Genomic DNA, 18,349 nt, shown 5'->3' with positions numbered 1-18,349 from the left:
CAAACGCAGCTTCACTTAATTAAATAGCCAAATTAAAAAATAAAATGAATGGAGTGGTGGTCGTGGTGGCTGGAATCTGAAGAAGTGGGAAGACAAGTGAGGACGAGGGAGACAGAGAGGAGGAGAGAAGGCAGGGGAATTGAAAATTTTGGGAACCAAATTGAATGAAACAGGGAGGAGAAGAGAAGGTGTATTGAGCCCGCTTTTTTTTTTTAAATGGTAAGCGGTTCAGCCTTGAACCGCTTGCCAATTTAACTAATGGTAAGCGGTTCAAGGCCAAACCGCTGGCCATTAGTTAAAAGGGAAGCGGTTCGCGCCAAAACCGCTTCCCATTTCACTTCCCTTTTTTTTTTTTTATTAATCAAATGGGAAGCGGATTTTGTAAACCGCTTGCCTATAACTGCTTCCAATGACATTTATTCTACTAGTGTTCAAATTGCAACCTTCAATACAAAATTTCACAACATTACTTCATTTCTCTCATCATTTTCTCTTTTTTTTTTATTTTTTTTTCAAATTCTTTTTCTTTTTTTTTCTTTTGGTCTTCATACGTTGCATCCTTCCTCACAAACTTTTTGCAAATATTTTCTTTCATGAACAACTTCCAAAATCTCACTTGAACAAATATTCACAACTTTCTCGCCCCAAAACCAACACTCTCAAATTCGAACCTCGCAAGCCAATGCTTCACTAACTACAAGGGTTAGTAGAATATAGGCCGATAGGTTTGTAATATGGCTATATTAAGAATGGGGAATGAGGCCCAAATTGGTTAGAAAGTGGGTGGATGTAAAAATGAAAACCAAGTTTGTAACAAAACACAAAGAAAACAAAGAAAAATGAGAAGAAATGCCCTCTTCCTCCTTTAAAGTTGTTTGGTCACAATCTCGGGAGCTAAATACCAACACAAAGATTAAGACATGCATAGTTAAAGATCCAAAGCGCCGCTCACAAGAATGATGAAGGCTAGAACAATTTACGCTCACACGGGATAAAATAAGCAAATACTAACCAAGGGAATCCTATTCACTACGGAGAGCAAAACCATCTTACCACTTTCTCGTGAACTAGGGGTTCAAACGTCCTCAAAAGTTCTAAATCGGGCTACCTTAGCTTATAATGTGTCTAATTCAACCTTAAGCATTCTCAAACCGTGTAAACCCTCATCAACTAGGGAGGTAAGCATTTAAAGAAATGTCATCAAAAAGGCACACAAATTCTCAAATCCAAAAGAATGAGCAAATCCACATCAAAAATATTTCAACTTTCCATAGTCATGCTTGTTACACAAAAGAGAACAAGAAAAACACACAAGAAATAGGAAGAAATTAAAAAGGTTCGTAATCGAGGCATGTATATCAAATAAATCCCAATCGACATACAAGTGATCGTTGATATCAACATCAACGATCCCAGGTTCCTTAGAACCAAAATCAATCAACCTTGAACCATTAAACTTTTCCTAAACTAGGCCTAAACTAAGCACTCAAAGAAAAAGAAAAAAAAAAAGAGGAAAGGTCTCACCAAATGCCGCTTGAAATAGAAGACAAGGTAATATATCCAATCTCACCAAGGGAGCTAGTGTTTCTCCTTAACGTCCTTCATCTCCGCTTTCAAGCTTCAAGAAAGGTGAGCCAAACAAAAGAAACTACAACAAAACAAGAAAAAGTTAGAAAACAAAGAGAAAGACTAAAGAAATAAACAAAAAGAAGAAAAAAAATAAATAAAAAGCTATCTACAAAGTTTGGATTAAGGGGATTTTTATTTTCGGGAATTTTGGATTTTTTCTTGGGAGCATCTCCACCTACAAAAACTCAAGAATCATCAAAGAAAATCATCAGAAATAAGCAAAAATAATCATAAAACATCATCATCATCACCATCACATCACCATCATCATCACAACATCATCATCTCATCACAACACCATCACAACATCACCACCACAACATCACCATCACAACGCCATCAACAATAACAAGGCCACTATCCTCACTATCCTCCTTATGTGCAAGCTACTACCCTACCACTCTACCTTCCTATGTACACTTCAACCAAACAAAAGGACATCCTCTCCCACACTATTCTTTTGCTCGTCCCAAGCAAAAGTTACAAGTTAAAAGACTTGGGGGAGGGAAGGGAACCCTCATCACAGGTTATCATCTCCTTGCCCCCTAGGTCGAGGGGGGTTAACAGGATCAAACCCAGGAATATCCATGGAAGGGTGGAAGGGTTGGTTGAAGTGCTCATAGGGCCACCCTTGGTCACCCCAACCGCCATCAAAAGGAGTAGGGGTAGATGTGGATGCTGGGTCATAAGCCGGATCACACCTACCCGGACGATAGGGGTTGTATGGTGGTGTGACAACGCGTTGGGTAGGGTCGATGGGACCTTCCCAATAGGCGTAGCAAGGGGGGGAGGGGTGTTGAGGGTCATAGGGCCCCCAATGATTGACCGAACCCTCTTGAGGTGGGTGGAAAGGGTAGTTTACATAGGGCGCTTGAATGCCAACTTGCAGAAGATTGTCATAATTTGCCCTCGCGTAGTACCCCCATTGTTCAATGGAAGCTTGATTGTCTCGACGGATATCATCGAGGGTACTACGAAGGGCATTTAAATCAAAAGGAGGAATGGAAGAAGAGGAAGATGCCTCACCTCCCCCGCTAAGGGGGGGAACAGTTTGCTCCTGACGGAGGACCGGCGGATGTTGACGAACTCCACCCCGGGCTCTAGTTCGTCTCAGCTCATTGGGGAGGTTTTGCTGAGGGATCTTCCATAAAGAGGAGCGGAGTGGTCCACCGTACTGAGGTCAGGGTCCGGGAGGACACACCATTCGATCTCCCTATCGACCAAGAGGATGAGTCGGCGCTTGCTAGTAGTGTAGTTGAGGAAGCGGCTGTGACGGAGGGCGCTTATGGAAAGAGCATAGGGAGGGAAATCGTCAGTGAGCTCTTCTCGGGTTTGGTGCACGGGTGAGAGCAATTCAATTTGATCTTTGTATGCTCCATTCTTCAAAGAAAGAGCAATGATAGTAATCATGCCACCCATAAAGATCTCATCACCGAGACGGTTATCCCTAGCATCCAAGAGCCGTTGGATGAAGGTGGAAGATCATTGAAATTTGAGCCGCTGAGGGTTATCGGCCAAGAATAGGCAAGCAACCTCATCTTTTACCATGGAGCCGAGGTGTGCTTTGAAGAACACGGCATATTGGAGAAGCTGTACAAAATACCTCAAGGCTATGTGAATGATATTGTTGACCTTTGAGGCATTAGTTTGAAACCTATCCTTGTTGGTGATACTCCTCCACCACTCTTGCTCGTTGTAAGGTATGCGATGAGTGGAGGTCATTTCGGATGGGTGATCAAGTCCGGGGGCATGCCAAAAGATTATCTCATTTAACTCACTTTCCGTTAAAGAGTGATCCTCGTTGAACATTCTAAAGTGGATCATAAGTTGAGGATCCTCATCAACATCTTCCGGCTCAATGACTTCCTTGCGAAAAGAGGCAAGGAATTCCAAAGTTACACGCTCATAAGTGTAAGCGTGGAGGTGAAGGAAGTCACCCTATCCAAAGTTCTGAGCCAACCTGACCACCTCATCAAAAATACCTAGCTTCCTCAAAGTTGTGGGGCAAAAGAATCTTGTAGAACGGATTAGACGCTTGATGAGTGACTCGTAGATAGGCCAAAATTGCTCGTTCGACACAACAATGTCGTGATCATTGATGCCGGGAGGAGGTGGGAATTGTGGTCCTCAAAATTCTCCCACTCTCTTCCTCTTTTACTTTCCTTTGCCTTTGCCGAACATTTTGATTCTACAAATTCACCAAGAGCATATCATTAGAACAAATTGATAAGAAATGACATAAGAAGCCAAGTAGCTAGTCAAGGTAAAAGTGTATGCATGAGAGTACACAATTCAAGGCATGCATGAATACATTTGAACCAAGGCTTGAATAAGAATTCCTATGTCATTCCTATATGAGTCCTAACAAAGTCTAGGTGAAATTTGGCATGATGTCCCCTAATTTTCATGATAACCATTCATCAAACCATCAAAAACAAACCAAAACAATGAATAACAAACTCAATCATTAAAAAAAGTAACATGAACACCCTAGTATGAAATCAACATTCTTAAGCAAAGACATTGAGATTAAAAAAAAAAAAACCAAGGCAAACATTCATAATCATCATAACAACATGTTCTACTATGAACAACCAATCAATTGCAACAAGTAAATCCAAAGAACCACATGAATCAAACAAGTTATTACTAACAATTTCTAGAATCCCACAATTCATACTTAAATATGTAAAACATGGTAAAACTATGAGAAATTGAAGAAATAAACTTGCAAAAGCTAGGAAAACCATACCACAATTGATTGGAAGCAAGTAGAAACCCAAAAACACCAAAGCACCCAAACCCTTGAAACTGGGGAAAATCAAAAGATGGGATTTTTGTGAGGAAATTGAGTAGATGATGAAAAATAAGTGAGAAAAAGTGAAGATTGGAGTGATTTTGATGGAGATTTGAGGTTGTAAGAGGGGTTGTAATGGAGGTTTAGAGTGAGAAGAAGGAGAATGGAGAAGGGGAGATGCGAAAAATGGGAGAGATAGGCACGAAAATTCAGCAGCAAATTAATAAGGCAGCAGCGATTTGTTTTCAAAACTGATGCAAGGTTCGGCCGAACCAGGGGTATGTTCGGCCGAACTACAGTGAAAGTTCGGTCGAACCTAACCCAGGTTCGGTCGAACCTGAGCTGTATCTCATTTTTTTCAAATCCTGGTAGAATGTTACAACAATTTTGCAAAAATGTAGTGACCGAACCCAGGGACATTTCGGTCGTACTACAGAACAAGTTCGGTCAAACCATCCCAAGGTTCGGTCGAACCTTAACTGGAACCCGATTTTTGCAAATTTTGGTAGAATGGACTTGAAACTTTTCAAAAATTGAGGAGTGACCGAACCATGGACAGTTTGGCCGAATTACAGTAAAAGTTCGGTCGAACCATCCTTAGGTTCGGTTGAACCTTCTGTCAAAATGAAAATTCGATCCCTTTGGCATAATGCTGCCATAATTCCTTAAAAATGCTGCAGCGGCTGAACATAAAGTGGTTCGGCCAAACTCCCTTTAAAATTCGCACAAGTAAAAATTGTCCTTAACACACATCTAAACACCATACAATCATGCTAGATGCAAAGCATATCAAAAATCCCAACACAATCAAAACTAATAAATCCCAACAATCCAAAATTGTAGAAAGAAAGATAAAAGCAACAAGAAAAGAAGAAAGTAGAAAAGGATTAGAAACTCGGGTTGCCTCCCGGAAGCGCTTTTGGTTAATGTCGTTAGTTCGACGTTCCTTGAGTTGATCAAGGAGGGTCAAATTGACGATGCAAATCAAGAAGTGTCACAGAAATTGGTTCATCACTTGGGAATCCTTCATAATAGGGCTTGAGACGGTGACCGTTGACTTTGAAGGGAAAGTTGCCATCTTGGGAGATTTCGTAGGCTCCATATAGGAACACTTCCGTGACAACGTACGACCCACTCCACCTTGATCGTAGTTTGCCCGAAAAGAGTTTCAATCGCGAGTTGAAGAGGAGCACCTTTTGCCCCTTGACAAAGTCTTTCTTGATGATTTGGGCATCGTGCCAAGCTTTGGTTCTCGCTTTGTATATACTTGCACTCTCATAAGCATTCATCCTCCACTCCTCTAACTCGTGCAACTCTAGGAGCCTTTGTTCTCCCGCATTATGGAGATCCAAGTTGACTTGCTTGATTGCCCAATGAGCACGATGCTCCATCTCCACGGGCAAATGACAATTCTTTCCATAGACAAGCTTGTAGGGGGTGGTCCCTATCGGAGTCTTGAAGGTGGTCCTATAAGCCCATAGAGAATCAATGAGTTTGGAGGACCAATCCTTCCTCGTCCTAGCAACCGTCTTCTCCAAAATCACCTTAAGCTCTCTATTGGTGACCTTCGCTTGACCACTCGTTTGAGGGTGGTAAGCAGGCCCTCACTTGTGAGACACCCCATACTTATCAAGTAGTCGAACGAAGGTGTGGTACTTGAAATGTGATCCCCCGTCACTAATTATTGCTCTTGGAACACCAAATCTCAGAAAGATCACTTTATTGAAAAGATTGACCACCACCTTAGAGTCATTCGTTGGAGAAGCTACGGCCTCCGCCCACTTGGATACGTAGTCAACGGCAACCAAAATATACTTATTCCCATGTGAATAAATGAAAGGGCCCATGAAGTCTATAGCCCACACATTAAAAACTTCTAGCTCAAGGATGGGGTTTTGCGGCATTTCATCCCTTCTAGAAATATTCCCCATCCATTGACATCTATCACAATTAAGTCTTGACAAATATCCAAGCATCCTTGAATAGAGAAGGCCAAAAGAGCATAGATTGAAGGACCTTTGAGGCGGTCTTTTGAGCACACATATGCCCACCACAAGGAGAAGAGTGGCACATATGGAGAACACTTTGAACCTCGTCGTTGGGGATGCATCTCCTCAACAAACCATCGACCTCTCTCTACAATAAAATGGGATCAACCCAAATATATCTCTTGGCCTCGTGCTTGAGTTTTCGACGTTGTTGCGAAGTGAAATACGGCGGTACGACACTACAAGCTAAGTAATTCACAATATCCGCATACCACGTCTCCGATTTCACTTCAAGGACATATAGCCCATCATCTCTTAGAGCGTCCTCTATTGGCAAGCCATCATCTTCAACCTTGCACCGCCCAACCTTCAAAGGTGATCCGCCACCACATTCTCGGCTCCCTTCTTGTCTCTCATCTCATAATCGAAGTCTTGGAGGACTAAAACCCATCTCAACACCCTTGGTTTAGCTTCCTTCTTCCCTATCAAATATTTGAGAGCCGAGTGGTCAGTATACAAAATTGTCATAGAACCAATGAGGTAGGTTCTAAACTTCTCAAATTAATGGATAACCGCTAGGAACTCCTTCTCGGTAGTTGTGTAGTTTCTTTGGGCATCATTGAGATTTTTAGACAAATAATGTATGACATGAAGTTTCCCATCCTTTCGTTGTCCAAGAACTGATCCAATGGCCTCGTCGCTTGCATCGCACATGAGCTCAAATGGAAGAGACCAATCCGGACCTTGGACAATAGGAGCGGTGCAAAGGGCTTCTTTAAACCTACAAAAGGACTTATGACAAGCATCATCAAACACAAACTCCTTATCTTGTTGCAATAGGGATGTGAGAGGCATAGCAATCATTGAAAAACCTTTTATAAAGCCCCGATAGAACCCGGCATGGCCAAGAAAAGACCTCACTTCCCTCACGTTGGTGGGGGGAGGAAATTTTTCAATGACCTCAACCTTGGCTCTATCAACCTCAATGCCGGCATGGGAAATTTTGTGCCCAATAACAATCCCAATTTCCACCATAAAGTGGCACTTTTCCCAATTCAACACAAGGTTAGCCCTCTCACACCTTTCTAAGCAACGAGATAAATTAGATAGAGAATCTTCATAGGTGGCTCCTCTAACGGAGAAGTCATCCATGAAGACTTCTATCTCATCCTCAATCATATCACTAAAAATGGACATCATGCAACGTTGGAATGTTGCGGGGGCATTACAAAGCCCGAAAGGCATCCTACGATACGCATAAGTACCGTAGGGGCATGTGAAAGTCGTCTTCTCTTGATCCTTGGGGTCAATCGGGATTTGGAAAAATCCCGAGTAACCATCAAGGAAACAATAGAAGGAATGCTTTGTAAGCCTTTCCAACATTTGATCAATGAACGGTAGTGGAAAATGATCTTTGCATGTACTTGTGTTAAGTTGGCGATAGTCAATACACATGCGCCAACCGGTAACAAGTCTAGTGGGTACTAGTTGATCATGATCATTTTTCACTACCGTCATGCCTCCTTTATTAGGCACAACTTGCACGGGAGATACCTAATCACTATGAGCAATTGGGTAAATAATTCCCGCATCAAGAAGCTTAGCCACTTCCTTCCGCACAACCTCTTACATGGAAGGGTTAAGCTTTCTTTGCCTTTGCCTAACGGGTTTGGCATCTCCCTCTAGATCAATTTTGTGCATACATAAAGATGGAAGAATACCTTTGATATCATCAATGGTATAACCCAAAGCTTTCTTGTGTTTTCTCAAAACATTGATCAAGAGGGAGGTTTGCTCCTCCGTTAGGTTAGAATTTACAATTACGGGGAAAGACTCATCGGGACCAATAAATGTATACCTCAAGCCCAAAGGTAGAGGTTTCAAGTCTACCTTTGGGGCTCTCTTCTCTTTCTTCAACTTGAAAGAGGTCATGAATGTAAGGAGCCTCTTCTTCCATGCTCGCATCCTTGCACTCCTTCTTGCTTTCCTTAAGCAAATCCTCATAGAATTGTATGTCTTCTTTGTGAGTACCTATCTATGATTCATTCAACAACACACTTTCAAGAGGATCATTAGTAGCATGCAAGTGGGAGCGAGAAAATTCGTTAAGAACGGTATAAAGAACATCTACCCTAAAGCATTCACAACTTGAGGAGGGTTGTTGCATGACATTATTCAAATCAAACTCAATAGAATCATTGTCAATCTTCAAGGATATCTTCCCCTCCTTCACATCGATGATAGCTCAAGAAGTAGTTATAAATGGTCTACCAAAAATTATAGGAATCCTCTCATCCTCATCCATCTCTAGCACATAGAAATCCACGGGGAATGTGAACTTTCCTACCCTAAGGAGAATGTCCTCAACTTTGCCCATGGGGAACTTAATAGAACGGTCCGCTAGTTGGAGAGTAATGTTAGTGGGGGAGAGGGTTCCTACACTAAGCTTTTGGTAGACTGAATAGGGCATGAGACTCACACTTGCTCCAAAATCAAACAAGGCTTTATCAAATTCAATGCTATTCATAGAGCAAGGGATGGAAAAGTTACCCGGATCTTTCAATTTGGTAGGAAGTTTGTTGGAAAGAATTGCACTACAATTGGCGGTCAAACTTACCGTCTCACACTCCCTTCTCCCACTCAAAAGGTCTTTCAAAAATTTGGAATAGTGGGGCATTGGCTTCATAGCATCAACAAAAGGGAAGGAAATATGTAGATTCTTAATGACATCCAAAAACTTCCCAAATTGTGCATCAAGTTTAGCTCTCACAAATCGTTGTGGAAAGGGTAGCTTTTCCTCTCTAGGTTGGCGATTTAGGGGCAAGGGGGTGACTTCTTTTTCCTTGGGCATCTCAACATTTTTTTCCTTTTCAACACTCAATGGCTAATTGGGTTTTTCACCCTCATTCTCTAACTCGTCCTCTTCTTGGGGTTCTTCCTCAACTAAAGGGTCACTCCCTACTACCTTTCCACTCCTAGTTGTCACGGCATACAAAGGTTTTGGGTTGACTCCTTGACTTGGGATGTGAGAAGAAGAAGAAGAAGAAGAAGAAGAAGGAGATGAATTAGATGCAAGTTGAGAAATTTGGGTCTCAAGCATTTTCATATGAGCATTGGTTCGTTTTTGGGCCTCTTCATGTTTCTTTTGATCCTCCTCACGCATTTTCAAAAGAGCATCTAATTTAGCCATCACGGGATCAATTGGAGGGGGTTCAAGTTGAAGAGGTTGTTGAGGTGGAGGAAGTTGGGGTTGATGAAAACTCGGAGGCCTATTAGTTTGGACATAGTTAGAAACAAATTGGCCCCTATTGCCTTCGGTGCCTTGGTTAGGAACATTGCTTTGTTGATTATTTCCCATGTTACCTTGGTCACAAAAATTATGATTTTTATGGTCATGGTATCGGGAATTAGGTTGTTGGTTTTGATTACCATACCCTCTTTAGTTAAAGTAGCCTCTTCCATTGAAATTGGAAGGGCCTCCCCCACCATGGTATTGGTTATCATAACCACCACCACTTTGGTTCCAACCACGTTTTCCCCCTTGATTCCAATTCCCCATTTGATTGGAGTTTGGCCTCAAGTTCCCTACATTTCCCATTCTAGGAGCGAAATTCATAGCATTGACATTTTCCATATTATCATCATGTTCATGGGAAGGGAGTTGAACTTCACAAGCATATACACAATGAGAGGTATCATGATCATAGGTTTCACAATTAGAGCAAAACATGCATCCTTGGGGAATTGTATTGTAAGAAGAGGAGGAGGAAGTATCCATACCATTGCCTCCCTTGGTTGAAGGGGAGGTATTACCATAAGAGTTGAACCTTTCTTTCATCAATTCATCCATTTTCTTAGTCATTTTGGAGATTTGGGTAGAAAGGTTGTTGATTGCGTTGGCTTGCTCCAATGCATAAACACCCTTACTAGAAGTAGCATCCCTTTCTCCTTCGTACCAATCATCATAGTGCTTTGCGGCCTCCTCTATAATACACTCCACTTCATGCTCTCCTTTGTTCATGATTGGACCGCCGGCAGCGTGATCGGGATAGAATAGGTCGTTAAACTACTCCCCTAATCAAATTAACAATTTATAAAGCCTAAACTTACACTAAGCTAGTTAGTGGCAAGTAAAGGGTCGAACCATTAGGGAAGAATGCTGATTCAACATCAAATATCACTAATGCAAGATTGAAAAGGGGATTGTTTTGTTGGTTTTGTTGAGTAGAACACTAAAACTACAAGTACGCAAGAAAATGATGATTAAAATCAATAGAAAATGACGCTAGGGATTCGGGGGTTTCAAACATGCATTAAGAAGAGGGGAACAATGATAGTTATCATGATGAACATGCCAAAGAACACAAGATTCTACCTAAACAATTTATTCTCATGCAATAGTCTAGGAAAATCAATAAAAGAAGTCTATGCTAATTAGGATCATTCTCATGCATCCTATTAGACACAAGCAAATCAAGAGAATAAATAAGCACAATACATGAAACTCCATTTTAACAACTCATTCTCATGAAATCATTAAAATAGAGGTGATCTTAATCTAGTTCAAATCATTTTCATGCATTTAAACTAGGAGGCAATCAAATAAAGTGCAACAATAATCTCAAGCCATTAAAAATCATGTCTTTCATCAATTTAACGCATGTAATCAATCCAACTATCATCATTCATCCATCATTCAATACATATCTTCCACCCCCTTCCCCTAGATAAGATTTTAGCCTAGAGAAGGGAGATTAAACATAATATCAAAACTAGAAATAAACACAAGAAACCCAAAACAAAACATGATTGAAATATATGAAATCAATAATAACTAGATAAACTAATAAGATAGACAAAAATAAGTGACAATAAAACAAATAAATAATATTAAAGGAAAGGAGAAGAGATTACTAAAGAAAGGATTGAAGAAAGATGAAAACTTGGATACTTGCTTGATTGATGGAAGATTAAAGCTTGAGCAAAGTTGAATACAATAAAGGAAGCTTGAATAATAATCTATTTTCTCTCTCTAGATTAGGCTAATGTTCTATGGAATTAGTACTAAGTGTCTCTGTATTACAAAGAGTCCCGTCTATATATATGTGGCTCCACCCAAAAGAAAGAGACTTGGACAACAAGGCGCAAATAAATCGTAAACCCAGCCGTGCACGCCCTTACAGATGAGCTGCGCGCCCGCACACAATGTTTGTGTGCCCTCTCAGCGTAGTGCGCGGCCGCAACTTTGAGGGTACAGGGAAAATGAGCGCGCCCGCACATTAGTCCTGCGCGCCCGCGCATCAAGTATGTGCGCCCGCACACAAATCGCGCATAAGGTCACGCAAACTCTCTGGTTTGGCTTTGTTTCTTCAGTCTAGCTGTGCGGGTTCTGACAGGGCTGCGCGCCCGCACAGCCTCACATGTGCGCCCGCACAGAAGCCGCACAGTACCCCGCGCACAATAGATAGCTTGTCTTCTTGATATCCTCTTTCTTTCGGCACATAATACCTACAAAACCAAAGCATGGAAATCAAAATAAAAACAAAGCGAGAAGACTAAGAGAAGGGAAGATAAGGGAGAAAAGGAAAGAGGAAGCAAAACTAAGTAAAAATGCTTAGGAAAAGGGCCAAACAAGCGCAATGAGGGGAGCATCCTTAGAGAAAAAGGATAAAAGAGTGGCATAAATGCCACTCATCACCGCGACGTCTAGGCTTGTTCTTCCTTGAGGTGTGAGACCTCCATAGAAAGTGTGAATGAGTTGATAATTAGGTATCCCATGGTGTGGGCATTGACGTTGATGCTCTTTGTATCGTTCCCATGCCGCACTTATAGACTCACCACTCTCTTGGCGAAAACATTAAATTAAAGACCGAGCCTCGGCGGTCTTCCTATGGTTATAAAACCTCCTCAAGAAAGCCGTAATCACTTGGTCCCATGTTGTAAGAGAATTGGGGGGCACCTCCTTCTCTAGCCATTATAGACCTCTCCCAATTAGCGAAAATGGAAACATTTTGAGGCGAATATATTCTTGAGTCACTCCATTGGCCTTGATTGTATCACAATATTTCTCAAACTCTTTCAAGTGCTCATGAGGACTCTCAAACTTTCCACCCGAGAATTGTTTCCTCTTAATCAAAGCAATCAAATTAGGCTTGATCTTGAAATTGTTGGCTTGAGTAGTAGGAGTTAGGATCCCACTTTGCGCTCTAAAAGCTTCGGGGGCCCCAAGACGACTCAAAGGCGTATTCTCTCCCATTTTAGAACCTTCTTCACTCTCGAACTTATAGGTTGAAAAAGGGTTGATTTCCGAACTCGAAGATGATTTAGGGCTATTTAATTCTTCACTTGAGGGTGAAGAGGGTGGAGTATCTTCTAATTCTCTTACTTCTCTCGTTGGAGTGTTCGAATTTCTACTCCTTGCTCTTGCTTATCTTCGAAGTAAGGACAAAGACCTCTCTAGCTCTGGATCGATGGGAATCAAAGATCTTGAGTGGGTTCGTCCTCTGTTCATACAACAAAGCTAAGAAGAACATAAGCACTGACAAGTAACAAAAGTAGCAAACACTTAACAAATTAAAAATGAGATAGTCTCAAACAAGCAATGAAATAGCAATGAAAGCCGTGTCCCCGGCAACGGCGCCAGTTTGACAAGGGAATAATTGCGTCGTCAAACAACTACACCTAAATCAAATTTAATTTATAAAACTTGACTCAATCTATTACAAATATAGGGCAAGTAGAGGGGTCGAACCACAGGGAGAAATGCATAAACACCGCATACATTACCTAGAGTCTAAGCTATCTCGGAACAAGAAGTGTGAATAACTAAGAGATTAAACTAAGAACGAAATGGATTAAAATTAATATAACTAAGCACCAAGGGAAATGGGTAGATGTAGATGCCGTTTGATCATGCAATAACAAAGTAGCAAATCAATGGTAAACTGAACATGCATGAATATCAAAGTAAGGCCCAATCTAACCGCCTTCCGGGTTTAATCGGTTTCTCCTAACATAGCCTCTATATTTCCACACTAGAACCATATATTAGAAGATGCAATCAAAGAACTATCGATAGTAATGAATCTCAACTAAGTCAACTTCCGTTACTTGTTAGCAAAGACTCACCTTTAATCAACTAACAATGTGCACTTGCAAGAAGATCAAAGAATATCAAGCATGCAAAGACTTTAATCACCATTAACATAACCCCAACATTATAATCATGAACAATTAGCAACTACACCATCCCCACACCCTTGGCTAGGTGACTACTCACAAATCATATTGAAAACAATATCAATCATCAAATCAATAAGCATCAACATGATTAATAAGCAAAGAAGAAAAATCAAAGCAAATAAGAAAAATAAAAAACAAAGGTAAAGAGAAAGAGTAAGAGATTGCTCATTAATTCAAGATTAAGATCTACAAAGGATTGAACAAACTCCTTCTTCAAAATCCAAGTTTCGTCAATGAAGAAAACCACACTTTCTCTCTCTACCAATGAAGACTAATAGTGTTTCTCTCTCTAGATTAAGCTAAAAGTGCCGAAAATTGAAACTAAGTTAATCTAATTACGTCAAAACGTTCTAAGATGGGACTTATATAGTCCGTACAGAGCCAGCTGAGAAAAGGAGAGGTTCGACCGAACAATGGGAAGGTTCGGCCGGACTACAGGGTAGGTTCGGCCGAACCATGGGGCAAAGCTATTTTCGCCTGATCGGGCGCGCCACATTTTGGCCGACCTATTACTTTCTTTTCTTCCTCTTCTTTTCTCACTTTCTCCTTATTTCAACTTCTTCTTCATCACTTTCTCTCTCAATAACCACCATTTTCATACCTTCAAACTCTATTTCTTTTCAAGATCTTCTCTAATTCTTCCATCCAAACTCAAAATTTTTTACTATTCTTAATCCCCTCATCTTTCCTTTCGATCTACACCAATTTTATACCACTTTCTCTCTAATTTTTCCAAAACCCTAAGAGAGAGAAAACTTCAAATTCCACCATTTCTCACAAAAATGGCATCGAAAAGATCTAGAACCAACCATAAGGGGTGAAAGCACAAGGCAACAACAACCACCATTGGTTGACCCGGAGCTGCAAATTCCAGGATGGAGCAAGGTGGTGATAACCTCACAAGAACAACGGCAAAGGATGCTCAACCTTATCTCGAGGCAGGTAATTCCTACACGCTTTGTTCATCATTCTACGCTTTCTAGATTAGGAATCGATAAACCGGTAGAAAAATTATTTAAGGGTATTGGAATGAGTGGTTTATTTCAATTGCATTATGACACTTATGACTATTTAACTTTGGAATTTATTTCTAGTTTTAATGTGATAAAATCTAATTCTTTAATTACTCATGTTCAATTCCGTTTTCTTAATAATGATGTGAGATTGACTTTGAAAGAATCTGGTAAATTATTTGAGTTAAAATCGGATAGGCCTATTGAACCACCCCAAGATAACATTGTCGTTGTCTATCAATCCCTCATGGGGGATGCTAATCTAAACCTCCAACATGCCAAGGGCACTTGGATACAACATCCTGTGCAAAAATTTTGGAAACGGTTTGTTGGCCTCACTATCTTTGGGAGGCATGAACCCGCCAAAGTAAGGAGAGACGAACTAGAGTTGTTAGGGTCTTACATGATCCCTAGGAGTGACAAGCTAAACATACCTCATAGGATAGCCTAACACTTTCAACGGGCGGCCAACGCGGCCGAGAGTGGTAGGTCTAGGGCCCTTATATATTTTGGAGGTTTAGTCACTCACATAGCGGTCCAGCAGCTTAACTTTGTTCCTAACGACTTTAGGAAGGTAGTAGGCCCGACTCTTATGGACTTACCCTACTTAGGTAGCCTCAACTGGATCAAAGACATAGGGGGTGAAACTTGGTGGGTAATCCAAAGCGAGTCGGATAGACGGGACAATGCCTTTACGTTGCCTAACCCCGTTTTGACTAAGTTTGAGAAGGGTCAACCTTCTTACACCTTTGTTCTAGGTAACCAAGGTGAGGCTCAAGCGGCTCACCAAGCACCACCTTCACCACAACCTCAATTTCACCATCAACCACCACCCCATCCCTACACTTATGACATCCCCACTTCTTCCACGAACTATAACATCGACCGAAACGCCCCTTATGACTTCTCGGCTTTTAGGAGCCAACTTTATAGGATTGAGATGGGGCAAGGGAGAGTGGAGAGTATAGTGCAAAACTTGGATACGAGAATAGGGTCTCTAGATAGGAGGGTGGGGCATGTGGAGAGAAACCTTGGTAGGGGTTTATACCCCATGTATGATGACTGCGCACGTCGGGGGGCTATTCCCCCCGACTCACTTTTTCCCGATTGGTTTCAATATCCTCAAGGAGGATATTTGGACCCAAGTGCCTTTGGTACCTATGTGGACTACTCTTCGGTCCACAGTTATGGGACCAATGCTCCTTTTGGTGGGCTTGGGGAGAATGTAGACCCTAACTATTTTGCAGGTGGTTCGGGTTACGGAGGTGGTGGTTCGAGCCATGGAGGAGCCGGTTCTAGCCATGGAGGAGGCTATTCGAGGATGGATGAGGATGATGAGGACTAGCTATGCTGGGCTAGTTCTCGAGCCAATCAGGACAATGTCTGATTCTGGCTTGGGGGAGATTTTGGATTTGGTATCTTTCTTTTTCTCTTTTCTTTTATTTTTGGTGTGTTTTCTTAGTCTAGATTTGTTTCTTTCTAGGTTAGTTTTATTTCTTGCTTATATATGAAAAATAAAAAATAAAAAATTCTAAATATACATTCCAATGAATTATAAATCATGCTTCCCTGTGCCCCTTACTTGAGAAAATTTGTTTTGATTCTTGGTATATGATGATAAATATTGTGGATTAGTTGATCATGATTTGAAGTTTAATTGTTTGGACTCCTAAACATGCGTCAATTTTGCCAACTATTTGTGAATATAGTGCTTAACTAGTTGATTTGGTTAGGAATGTGTGATAGTTCCTGGTATGTCAATGAATTTGAGTATTGATTTGCAACTATAAGTAATATTTATATGGCTCATTATTATGCACATTGAGGAGGACGAAGGCGTTCATTCTTTTAGGTAGCCTTCAGATGATTGTAGATACATTTGTTCCCTTTTTGCTACCCATGTTGTTGCCTTGACTTTTTGTTGTTTATAATCCATATTACAAGCCTATTTTGTCGCATTAGTTACTAGTCCCAAGCTTGGCTTGGGGGTGCTATTGGTGAGTGAGGCGAGGGAGTTTGTAGTGTGCTTAATATTTGCACAATTTGGGTGGGTTTTGAGAAGTTATTTTATTCTTGATCATGTTTATTTTTGATGAGTTTGAAAGTTATACTTTCTTGGACAAAATAAAGCATGATGTTATGAAAAAAAAAGAGAAGTTCAAGAATAAAGAAGTGAAAAAAATAAGTGACCTTCAATAGAAAAAAAAAATCAAAAGAAAAAAATTGTTCAATGTTCAAATGTTCTAGTTGGAGATTGATCAAAAGGAAGAAAAAAATTGAGCTTCAATGAAAAATATTCAAGTTGGAAAATAAAGTTTTTTTATTCACTTCAGTTCTTTATTATTATATCTTATGAGTGATATTGTAAGAGTTGGGACTGTTTATATTGTTTGGAGTTGTGTTTGGTGGATTTTTGCTAGAGTTGAGTTATGTAGGAGATGTTGATCATTATTTATTTTTATCATGGGTTTTACTAGGATTTGCTCCCTTAAGCATAGCTTTTCTCTTACTTGTTCCCAAATGATTCCTACCCTATACCCTAGCCTTACATTACAAGCTTTAAAGACCTTCTGCCTTTGTGCATAAAGTTGTATGAATGTGAAAGTGTTTTTTATCAATGCAAGTTATGATTTGACATATTTCGAGTCGACTAGTAGGTTGAGCGTACATCTTTTTATACACACGAGAGTGTGAGTTGGGAGGGCATTGTTGACATAAAGGGGTTGGTTGGAGAGCGATCGAGTACATCTTTTACTCGCCACATAAATGAGAGTTGAGTGTGTGAGCACTAGTCTGGAATTCTATATGCTCTTGTGGTTTGCTCTATTTCACAATTGTTAGGGAAGAAGGGCAATTAGATGGATTTGATTGGTTGATTTTGAAGCATGTTTATTTTATTTACCCTGAATTGTTTGTGTTTGATTTTTACTCTTTGGGGTGAAGCAAATTTATTTACTCATTGATGAGATCTTTGCTTAGGGACAAGCAAAGGTTTGGCTTGGGGGAGTTTGACATGTCTATTTTATATAGTATTTTACCCCCGTCCCTTGGTCGTAATTGGTAGTGTTTTTGGCTCTTTAGAGCCACTTTTATTACTAATTAGTGTTTTCTAGTGTTTTCGTAGTTTTGGTTGAGTTTTGCAGGAAATTGCGCTTTTGGAGCATTTTCCCGAGGGCACGACCATCTTTGAAGCCCAAGGCCGGTTAGAGTCATTAAGCCGGTGATTAAGGGCTCGATAACCAAGATACCGAGTTATTTGGACCGAATGATCAAGACCCTAAGTTGATATACGGATTGGGCCGAAGAAATAAGCCCAATCGAAGTTCCAAGCCTCGAGGTGAAGCAAGGGCCCGATCGGACAAGTTTAGCTCGATCGGGCGTGGCGCAAGAGTGTGCTAGTGCGTGACCAAAGGCGCGCCCGATCGAGTGAGCTGCTAGCTCGATCGGGCGCGGCTGTTTAGAAGAGTACGCGGAGAAAAAGACGCACCCGATCGGGCGCGTGTTATTTTAAGGAGTTAATTTTCGTCGTTTAAGTTTGTTTTAGTTTAGGATTCTTGCTTAGTATAAATACTTTTCCGTTAAGCGAGTTTAGCAACTTCTCTTTACTCTTTCTTAATTCTTTCTTAGATTTTATCTCTCTACTTAGGTTTTAGATTAGTTTTTTCTCTCTTTTACTTTGT

The 18,349-nt window shown here is 40.7% G+C and overlaps 1 non-coding gene across 1 annotated transcript; it reads left to right on the top strand.

The window, feature by feature from the left end:
- The first annotated feature begins 12,185 nt into the window (after window positions 1-12,185).
- Window positions 12,186-12,291, top strand: LOC145625896 (small nucleolar RNA R71). The gene has a single exon (XR_014110791.1). It is a non-coding gene; the product is annotated as a small nucleolar RNA R71 (small nucleolar RNA).
- The last annotated feature ends 6,058 nt before the right edge of the window (window positions 12,292-18,349 follow it).

The sequence above is a fragment of the Chenopodium album genome, chromosome 3 (genome assembly GCF_948465745.1).
Source record: "Chenopodium album chromosome 3, dcCheAlbu1.1, whole genome shotgun sequence".
NCBI lineage: Eukaryota > Viridiplantae > Streptophyta > Magnoliopsida > Caryophyllales > Amaranthaceae > Chenopodium > Chenopodium album.
Note: the sequence above shows the minus strand (reverse complement) of the source record. Positions and strands in the feature narration are given on the sequence as shown.